Raw genomic sequence first — 8,250 nt, 5'->3', positions numbered from 1 at the left:
TTTTGCACTCTCTTTGGGATGCCTATATGTGTTTATCCCATGTATGTCTTTCTCTTCCTAAAGAACCCTGTTTATTGTTGAATGTGTATCTTTTCGCACGTGTTCTTACAAACCTGGATTGTTGTTTTGCCTGTTTGTATTTTTAATTTACATAATGTTATTTGGTACGTCTCATTCTGTTTCTTACTTTTTTTCAGTAAACACTACATCTCTAGGATACTTCCACATTGCTATGTGTTCATCCAATCAGTTGCCTCTAATATGTAAATAATTCCCCAGGGTGTACGTCTACTACATTTTTTTTTTTTTTTTTTTTTTTTTTTTTGCGGTACGCGGGCCTCTCACTGTTGTGGCCTCTCCCGTTGCGGAGCACAGGCTCCGACGCGCAGGCTCAGAGGCCATGGCTCACGGGCTTAGCCGCTGCGCGGCATGTGGGATCTTCCCGGACCGGGGCACGAACCGGTGTCCCCTGCATCGGCAGGTGGACTCTCAACCACTGCGCCACCAGGGAAGCCCCGTCTACTACATTTTATCTGTCCTTCTCCCAGGATCTTTCAGCTCCCTGCTAACACAAATAGTGCTGCCATGGACACCCTTATTCAGGTGCCCTTAAATAGCTGTGTGAGAATGGCCAGGAGTGGAATTGCTAGTCCCTGGGGAATGTGGACACCAGTTTTCACTAATACTGCCTGATTGTTGTCCAGAATGGCTGCACCAGTCCACACCCAGCAGAGCATGGAATTCCTGTATCCCTACAGCCTCACTAACATTCAACACATCATAGTAATACATGAAACCCAGTTGAAGAAGCCTAGCATTGCAGGGAAACTACCCTCACTTCCAATCCCTGGAGCAACTGGTCTCAATTTTTGTTTTCAGTTTTTCCAGTGGTTACTTTCATTTATCTAAATAATATTTTGGATATTTTTTAAGATAAATAATTAATTTTTATCACAAAAAAAGAAATACCTTTCCATGCCTAGTTTTAAAAATTCCCATTAGGATTGCATATAGAAATTGTCAAGCAGTTGTTTAAACCTATTGACATGGTTCCTTGATAGTAACAATTCCTTAATCTTAAATCATCTTGGATTTCTTAAATACAATCTAAGTATGGGATGTCTAAGTCATTTAGTGTACTTTCAAGTTTAATTTATTTCTTGATATTAAGAAATACGGTTATATTTATTGCTCTAAGTGATCCTGCTGCATCCCTAGAATGATTTGGAAAACCCAAAGCATGTGACCCTCAGTATTAATCAGGGTCAGTAAACTATGTTTTGTCACCTGTTTTTGTATGGCCTGAGAGTCTTTGAGAATGGTTGTTACATTTTTCAGATGGTTGAAAAAAACTTTTTTAAGAATAGTATTTCATTGGGTCATTTGTAGAGACGTGGATGGACCTAGAGACTGTCATACAGAGTGAAGTAAGTCAGAAAGAGAAAAACAAATATCGTATATTAACGCATATATGTGAAATCTAGAAAAATGGTACAGATGAACCAGTTTGCAAGGCAGAAATAGAGACGCAGATGTAGAGAACAAACATATGGTTACCAAGCGGGGAAAGCGGGGGTGGTGGTGGTGTGATGAATTGGGAGACTGGGATTGACATGTATACACTAATATGCATAAAAGAGATAACTAATAAGAACCTGCTACATAAAAATAAATAAATAAAATAAAATTTAAAAAATAATATTTCATGACATGAAACTAATATGAAATTCAAATTCAATGCCCATAAATAAAATTTTATTGGAACACAGCTAGGCTTATTTGTTTTCATGTTACCTATGGCTACTTTCTTGCTCCAGCCACAGAGTTGAATAGTGGCAACAGAGATAATATGGCCCACAAAGCTGAAACTATTTACCATCTGTCCCTTTATATAAGACTTTTGCCAGCCCCTGGTATAAATGATTCAATCAACAAAAGTTTATGGTGAACCTACTAGTGAAGGACGTGCTGTCCTGGTCCCCATGGGTGTTTACTGTCCTGCTAGAGAGACAGTCACAACCCAGGGTGACAAGTGCTAGGATGGGACAGCAAGGGGAGGTCCAGGGGGATAGAGCAGAGGCCTCTAAGCCAAACTGGGGAGTTCAGGGAAAGCTTCTCACAGGTGTTTCTGTCCAAGCAGAGACCTACAGAGTGAGAAGGAGCTGGCCATGTGAAGATGGATGAGGGGAGGTGGCAGGAAGAATGTTCTGGGTAAAAGAACAGCAAGTCCAATGGCCAGAGGGATCAGACCATGTTGCTGGAGGAACAGGGAGATGTTTGCGTTATCATTTGCATGATAGGCTTATTTCTAGTTAAACCAAGTTTAGTTTGCATATGAATAAATAACTGATATATAGGGCTCTTAGTGATGGAAGCAAGGAAGGAAGGAAGTGTTATCACTGATTGATTGATTCACTCATCCACTCATTCATTCATTCTTTCAATAAGAATTGATTGAGCACCTTTGTAGTGCTGAGCACTGGGCTAAGTCCTGAGGATGCAGAGGAAAACCTGAGGAGGGCTCCGTCCTAAAGGTGCTCACAGTTTATTGAGGAGAGCAGACAAAAAAATAATTTCCGCAGGTGCGAGGACCGCCCATACTGCCGTATCATGGAGGGCCCACCGCATTTCCAACCCCCTTCTCTCTGGCCACCTAGTCATTTTCCCAGCCTCCTGTGCAGTTAGGGGTGGGCATATAACCGGTTTTGGCCAATAAAATGTAAGAGAGATCTGCTGAGAAGTGTCTGGGAAAACTCTTCAGATTAAAGGTGAAGCCACAAAAGATACCACCACTTTGCCCCTCTTGCCTGCCTTTGAATAGAATTGTGATGATGGCACAGTGGGTTCTGTGGCAGCCACCTTGTGATCATGAGGTGATGAGCACCAACATAAAGCTGGTCCCTGTTGGCTTCATCGAGCTGCTGCGCCGAACCTGGAATTACATCTACCTTCAGGGACTCCTGGTTGAATTAGAAATTGCATGTTATTATTGTGTAAGCCAGAAGTTCTCAGCTGGAGGTGATGACATCCAGGGGACCTTTGGCAATGTCTGGAGACATTTTTGGTTTTCACCATGGGAAGGGAGTTACTTCTGGCATCTAGTGAGTAAAGGCCAGGGATGGTGCTAAACATTCCACAATGCATAGGAGAGTCCACACAACAAATAATTATCCAAAATGTCAATAGAGCCACGGTGAGAAACCTAGTGTAAGCCATTATTGACCAAGTGCTTTCTTTTTTGATACAGGGAGTGGGAGAGCCTAGCCAGAGCTCATGGGATGGGGAGATAGGAGGAGGGGCAATGTCTACCTTAGGACACAGGAAAGAGGAGTGCAGGGAATTATTCCAGCTGGCTTCACTCACACTGTTAGGCTTGGAGCAAGTTCCATGAGAGAGTTGTGGACCCCAGTCCCTCAGGTGAGACCCCACTGTGAGCTCCTCTAGACCTAACCCTGCCTGTACCCAAGTGCCAACTCTGTGCCCCAGGCTAAGTGCTCAAGTGGATCGCCTCCCCAAAATTTCCCAGTGATTCTGAATGGTCAGTATCATTTATTGCTGCTGAAATAAAATTTCATATTCTAAGGCAAGTCAAGGAAAATTTAAACATAAATAATTTTCTCTGTCCTTTGGCCGCCTCTCTCCCCTCTGCTGTGCATTGTGTCTGCATTATGCATCGACCAAACCTCCCCACTAGCAGAAATACCTGCTCAACCATAAGGAGCAACTTTCTCCACTCCTTAAACTCTAACATTCCTTCTTAATCTTGTAAGGGGCCACCATGACCCATGACCCACTGCTCGCTTTGTGTCACCTGTCAATAATATGTCACTTAATGTACAGCCCTCTGTCTCAAAACCTTATATAACTGTGCTTTGACCTCTAATGGGCAGAACAGTCCCCAGAGCTTTCTGAGTGGCTGTTCCCGGGTTATAATCCTCAATTTGGCTCGAATAAAAATTTCCATTTCTTCCTTAGACTGGTTAATTTTTTCGTTGACATTCCCACTGTACAGCTGTGAAAACTGAGGTGCAGAACAATGGGGTCCCATGGTTAATGACATGTTTTGGAGATTGACTAACAGGTTTTTTTAATCGGCCATTTAGCATTGTCCCTTAAGCATCTTAGTTTATCATTTTGTTTTGTTTGTTTGTTTCCTAAATCAAAAGAGCTTTTATTCATTTTTAAAATATCACAAATGAGTCTGGCCTCTTGCAGTTTCTGTAGCTGGATCACTCAGATCTTATTCTTCAGCCTGCCGAACTGTTTCTTTTTCAGAAACATAGATACCATCCCAAAATTTTCTGATATCCGTGTTTTTAACTGTTGTGGCTTGCTGAATCAAAGCAGCCAAGTCTGACACAAGTTCAGTGTTGTTTCCTTCAAGAATCAACGCATCTTTCTGGGCTTGAGATACTGAACAAGCAATGCCTGGCCTCCTCCGAACCCTGCGGATATATTTTTCACCCAAAAAATTCCAGATTTCAACAAGAGAAGCATTCTGCTGAATAATAACGTTGATGGGGGAAGTAAGCATACACAGACCTCATCTTGCAACGGAAGCCCAGTGTAACACCCTTGATCATGCTCTGTACATGGCTACAGATAGTGCAAACAGTCACCAGCTCCTTTCTAATCCCCCACCATTTGTCAACCGGAGCCTCTTTTTCTTTCCAAGGAGACTAAGTTCTACATTGATGTGATTGAAGTCCCTCTGCAGGGTACCTCTGGGGCCCTTCACAATAACGGCGCATCCCTTCAGAGTAACGTTGACATTTTCTGGAATGTCAACAGTCTGATTGCTGAGAATGGTCTTCATTCTCACAGTAGATACAGCAAAAAGCTATTTTATCATTTTGATCATCACTTTCCAGATCTGTAAAACAACACTACCTACTTTATCAACATTATTATGGGGTAAAAATAAATAATGCATGTAAAGGGCCTGACATGTGGTAAACATTTCACAAATGGCTGTTGTTGTTCCTACTATTTCTTAGTATGTGGTAAACATTTCACAAATGGCTGTTGTTGTTCCTACTGTTTCTTAGTATGCCCACTGGGGCTAAGGAGCTGGGGCTGCAGTGCAAATGTCAAAGCCAGGTCATCATCACGGTCGCCTGAGTCACCCACTTGCAGTGGAGACCCAGAAACAACTGAGGGAGGGGAGATTCTGGGAGCCACTGGGGAGACAGAGAAAGTCATTGAGATAGGGGAGTGTGAATGCAGACTGAGATTCATTGAGTACTTTAGGCACAAGACCTAAATACAGTTATTTTGCATAGGAACCAAAAGACTTTTTTTTGGCCACGCCACACAGCTTATGGGATCTTAGTTCCCTGACCAGAGATTGAACCCTGGGGCCCTTGGCAGTGAAAGCACTGAGTCCTAACCATTGGACTGCCAGGGAGTTCCCCCAAAAGACTATTCTGAGACTACCTTCTGGCCGGGGGACTTTGGTCCTTGGTCCTTACCTGGCTTGGGAAAGAGTGAGGTCACAGTCTTTCAGGTACGTCTCACCGAGGAGAAGGAAGAAGACATCCCTCCAGGAAACTTGGAGGGTTGGAGTCCAAACGCAGATGGGGGGTAGACCTTGCATTGGTTGATTCCTGGTAGAGGGTGTGGCCCTGGGAAGGAGGGTGCTTCACACCATTGCTCTTTGTTCCTGGGAGTCACCAAAGGCACGTGTGCTCCATTTCCATAACGCAAAGTCTCTTGCCAGGTTGCGGGCAGATTTCTGGCAATTGAGGCTCCAAGCATAGACAGGTGTGAGTGTCTCTTGTGAAAATTCTTCTTCTCTTAAATATGTCACTTAGAACTACTCTACCGATGGCTCCTGAGACTGGGGCCCTCTCTTCAACCCACCCCTCTGCATTTTCACTCAAGAGCAAGTTTATCTTCTGTGTTGCACTCCCAGGCCACACAAGAGGGTAAATAATCTTTCTAAACAAACAAATATACAGACTCTCAGGGGGAAATAATATCCATTTTGTGTCTATACCACCATTTATTTATTTACTCACCTTATTGTTCTGGGGCATTTGAGTAGTTTCAAGTTTTTGAGTTTTTGGCTATTACAAATCGTGCTGATGTAAGCAGTCTTATAAATGTTGTTTTGGGGGAGCACATGCCTGCATTTCTGTTATGCACGTATCTAAGAGTAGAGGTGCTGGGTCAGCTTTACTAGATGTTACTACTCAGATTTCCAAAGTAGCTGTACCATGGTCCACTCCCACCACCAGCAGTACATGAGAGACCAGGTTGCCCCACATCCTCTCTGACGTTTGGTATCACCAGTCTGAGAATTTACAGCTACAGCTGCACACAGGAGTATGGCTGCCTCTCACAGACATGAAATAGGGTGAAAAAGACCAGACATAAAAGTAAACATGCCATCTAATTCCCACTTACATAAAGCCCCCAAACAGGCAAAAATAATCTAAGGTGTTAGAAGTCAGGATAGTGGGACCTATGAGAAGCAGGAGGGGGGCTTCTAGGGTGCTGGTGATGTTCTGCTTCTTAATCTGGGTGCTGGTTACACTTTACTCCCTTTGTGAAAATTCATCAAGCCATGTAGTCAGGATTCATTCACTTTTCTGTTTGTTATACTTAAATAAAAATTTCAAAAAATATTCTCTCAATCTCCTTCTCTCCCTTCCTCTGTCATCTTTCCTCATGGTACTCGGTTGGGAACTGTCCCCTTCAGAGTCCCCTTCATGGCCCTGCGACCTGTACAGTTGCGCAGGTTCTACACTCAGAAGAACCTTTGATTGGTTTCATGCTCTGCCATCTTTGTCTTGAAATTCTTAATACTTTTTGAACAAGGGGCCTTTTGCTTGCTTGCTGAGCCTCACACATCACATAGCCACCCTGGCCATGGGCAGCTGCCAGTGTCTCTGCACAGATCCCCACGTAAGGCTTGGTCTCTGCTGGGCACTGAGGACAGGGCCAGGTTGCGATCTGCCTGATCAGGGAAGGTGCCAAATGCCCATTTTGGCCCCAGGATGGTTCTCCCTCCTGCGAGAACCTGGGATTGTATTTACCTGCGGATGGAATTACAGGGTCATAAGGTAGGTTCATGCATAATGCCTCTCATGGCTCTCTGCCCCTGTGCTTCCATCTGCCTTAAAAAAAAATTGTAAAATATACATAACATAAAATTGACCGTCTTGGGCTTCCCTGCTGGTGCGGTGGTTGAGAGTCCGCCTGCCGATGCAGGGGACGCGGGTTCGTGCCCCGGTCCGGGAAGATCCCACATGCCGCGGAGCGGCTGGGCCCGTGAGCCATGGCTGCTGAGCCTGCGTGTCCGGAGCCTGTGCTCCGCAACAGGAGAGGCCCATATACCGCAAAAAAACAAAAAAAATTGACCATCTTAACCATTTTCAAGTCTGTAGCCCAGTGGCATTTTAGTACATTCACATTGCTGTACAACCATCTCCACCATCTGCCTCTTGAACTTTTTCATCTCCTCAAACAGATACTTTGTACCCATGAAACAATAACTCCCATTCCCTTCCACCTGCTTTTACGATTTTTTTCCTGTCTGTCTCTCTTCCCAGTTACACTGTGAACTCCGTGAGGGCCGAATGGGGCTTACTCCCCTTCAGATAAGGAGGAGCATATATGATGTACACAGGGCCTGGAGGACATGGGGAAGAAAATAGTTTTGTTAAATAAATTTAAAATATGGGATATAATTTAACCCTTGTTTGAAAACTGGGCTAATTCTTGGGCTAATAAATTCTCTAAATTCAGTGTTGAGCCAGTACCCAGCACAAAGCTGGATCCAAAACCTCTTTGCTGACAGAATGAATAAGGCATTAACTCTGCTACCAATAATAAAATATTGACTCTTTATTAAGCACTTACTAGGGGCTCAATATTCAGAAAGGACTTAGTATTTGACACTCAATATATTTTCTTCTTTTCTTTGTGAGCATTATCACATTTGACCCTACGGTCACCCTCAAAGGTGGCCACTCAGTTTTCGAGGGAGAAACAAATTCAGAGACATTGTGTCCCCTGCCAGAGGTCTCTCAGCTGACAGATGGTTCCAGCCTGGGCGACTCCAAAGCTCAGTGCTTTCAGTATTTACTTTACAATGCCTCCCTGGCTTAATTAACCAAAACAGAATTTCTGACAGTTTTTTACTTTTGTTTGAATAAAACTAGTTTTTTTTTTCTGATTACAAACATGGATAAATTCGCTTTTAAAAAAAATTCAGGCACTACAGAAAGTGAAAATGTGAAATTT

General features: G+C 43.6%; 1 pseudogene; it reads right to left on the bottom strand.

The window, feature by feature from the left end:
• Positions 1–4,240: 4,240 nt before the first annotated feature.
• LOC112414015 (60S ribosomal protein L9 pseudogene) lies at positions 4,241–4,816 on the bottom strand (annotated as a pseudogene).
• Between the last annotated feature and the right edge of the window lie 3,434 nt (positions 4,817–8,250).

The sequence above is a fragment of the Neophocaena asiaeorientalis genome, unplaced genomic scaffold (assembly GCF_003031525.2).
Source record: "Neophocaena asiaeorientalis asiaeorientalis breed wild unplaced genomic scaffold, Neophocaena_asiaeorientalis_V1.1 scaffold46, whole genome shotgun sequence".
Taxonomy (NCBI): domain Eukaryota; kingdom Metazoa; phylum Chordata; class Mammalia; order Artiodactyla; family Phocoenidae; genus Neophocaena; species Neophocaena asiaeorientalis.
This window is presented reverse-complemented; position numbering and strand designations above follow the sequence as displayed.